Here is a 2,810-nt window from a genome sequence, read left to right as displayed (position 1 = left end):
TATATAGTCTCTATAAATTTTGACGATTTTTAAGGTAAACCAATTTTATACTATAAAATTTGGGCGAATCATTTTTAAGAAAAATGATAGTTGGCCATTTTTTTTAAAATGATGAAAAATTAACCCACCTACAAATATTAAACTCTAAAAGTTTCCTTCTAAGGATCATATTATCTTCTTCAACATACCCAATTTTAACAATATTATTTTTTAACCACATGCAAAATACCTCTCTTAGTATTCTATCTGCATCATTTCCCTTTACACAATAATAATATTTTAATTTTTTACCACGTTTCTACACAATCAACTACAACTCAAGCTCAACATCCTCTCACTCTTCTTAAAAAATTATACTTAACACTTTATTCTTGTTTGAAAACATTTGCCACATTCAAGAGTTTCCACACTCTCAGGATTCACTTAATCAGTTAATCTGATACCACTTCATGCACTGCCAATGGCCCTGAAATCAAATTCACAGAGCAAAAACACTCACACTATACATAAAATCTACAAACAAACATTCCACACAGAATCTATCGTCAAAGCAAAGATATTCAACATCAACCTATTTAAAGTATATCAAATCAATGGGTAATTCTCTTGAGATTTGTTTCATTCACAAAACCAATCGCAGTGTCTATAAATCACAAACAACCACCAATTATAAGAATCTCAAATCTTGGAGAGCCTCTAAAATCTCAAATATTTGGACTATGAAGTGATAACTACTCAATTCCCAAGTCTAGGGGTAATTCCAACATTTACTGAATTGGTATTGATTACACACAGTTAATAATCATCTCATGAACTTCCATTTATTGGGGTAATTCAAACATTTATTCAATTGTTGTGCAGGAACTACTAGTTGTCCCACACACCTACAAAAACCATTTATAATTTAAACATAAGTAGATAATATTAAATACCCTTCCCTATGCGAAATCCAATCTGGATTTTCTCCTCTAATGAGCTCTGTGTAAGGCTTAGGACTGGTCATAAACAGATGCACTCGTGCTTATGTACTAAATTTGCCATACATTTTGTCTACAGGGAAAGTCTACATGGAGAATAAGAAGTGCAGTTGCATATTGTTGAAAACAGAGATGAAGGGCTAAGCCTTATTGTTCTCCATCCCCAATTGTCGGTCGGAAATACCATGATGAGTAAACAATGCAACCATTATTCCTTATTTCTCATAGGTGACGGACAGAAGAAGCCGCTAGTGCTACCGTTGGTGGGCTTCATCCTGGAAAATGGGGGAACCCTGAAATGCCAAAGCCTCCCCAAAGATCCCACCAAATTGTTGTTGTACAGGAACTCCCCGGCATACATTTGCTCCACTCTCCTATCAACATCATGAAGGAAAATATCTATGGATCCTTCCTTCTTCCTATTACTGGCCATCAGGGCTGCCGTGAAAATGGCGGACATTCTCCCGGGCACGGCATCGAAGTAACCACGGGGGGCGTCAATCATGATCATATCCCACTCCGTCTCATAGATGAGCGGGGGCAAATTGGTGAGAGCGAGCTCGCATTTGGAGGACCTCAAGGCCCGAGTGGGGCTGCAGGAGTATCCATTTCTTCTGTACTTGTGCAGCAGGGCATCCGCCATGGACATTTTCATTTGGTATTGGACGTGATAAGCTTCAATTCCTGGTTGGCTCTCCACGAATTTCCGTATCCAATTGGAGTCCTCTTCCAGGAAAATGGTTTTGCCGTGGGCATTGAGGGCATTCCAAAGGGGGCTGTCATAGCCGAGGCCGAAGACGAGGAAATTGCAGGGGCTTCTCACAGAAAGTACTTCCAGGGTGAGATTGATTTCAGCTTTCTTCTGTTGGGGTAGGATCCTGCTCGTCACGTAGTGCACAAGCGTCCTCGTAACCTCGCTCGGAAGCCACTATTGGTCCCGCTCTAACCCATGACCGGATGAAAGCGGAGAAGAAAAGATGCAACCTTTAGCGCCTTTACTAAATTCAAAAAAAAACGGAATTTGGAAAATGGTGGTAGACGAGGAAGCCAACGGAGGTTGCAGGAGGAGACGGGACAGGTCTGATAGTGGTTGCAGATACATTGAATACTGAAGCTTGCTGGAGGTAGGGTGATCGAGTTGCCGGAAAATTCATGGAGATGTATGGCTTTCATGCATATGTAGCATGCCTTCAGATGCACGAATGTCCTGTCACAGGTACTTAGCGCTCATTTATGTTTCTATAGGGTCTGAAATAGGAACTGCCCCAATTTAGTGTGTAGGTTCGCCTAGGATCTGCATGATCTCTATGTGACAACACAACGAGATGAAGTGGTAGCTAGGACCGAGCGATAGACAATAGCGCAATAACGTGTGTTCCAGTGGATTTAAAAGGGTCATATGGGAGCCATGCGCTGTGGGCGTGTGACAGACCTTATATTATAAATATACTTGTATGTTTATGTATTGAATTATTAAAAATGGGCACTATTTTACCCTTAAAATATTTATATGCAAATACTTATGAAGGGGGGGAAGCTTGCGAAGTGAGAATTAACATGGATAATTTTTTTTTATATAATCCAATTTCTCTAACTGTACAAGAGGAGTCAGATTAGCAAGTGACACCTACCCCACTAAGGTAAGTAAGATGTGGTGGGTTGTTACACATGGAAAATACATAAAGATAACATTGGAATACAATGAAATGTGTGCTTCAATATTTTAAAAGGATAAGTGATTATTGCGTCATCTTAAATGATAGTAGTGATTTTGTATGTAGTTATGTTGATTCAAATTTTGTAGGTGATTTGGACAAGGGAATATCTACTTTA

The 2,810-nt window shown here is 39.4% G+C and overlaps 1 pseudogene; it reads right to left on the bottom strand.

Moving 5' to 3' along the window:
- Positions 1–1,185: 1,185 nt before the first annotated feature.
- On the bottom strand, positions 1,186–2,131 carry LOC149214376 (arabinogalactan O-methyltransferase 1 pseudogene; annotated as a pseudogene).
- Positions 2,132–2,810: the final 679 nt, after the last annotated feature.

Source organism: Pinus tabuliformis, chromosome 1_1 (genome assembly GCF_031772625.1).
Source record: "Pinus tabuliformis cultivar Carrire ecotype Pingquan chromosome 1_1, CPIR1, whole genome shotgun sequence".
In the NCBI taxonomy this organism is placed as follows: Eukaryota; Viridiplantae; Streptophyta; class Pinopsida; order Pinales; family Pinaceae; genus Pinus; species Pinus tabuliformis.
The sequence above is the reverse complement of the archived record's forward strand: the minus strand, read 5'-3'. Positions and strand labels throughout refer to the sequence as shown.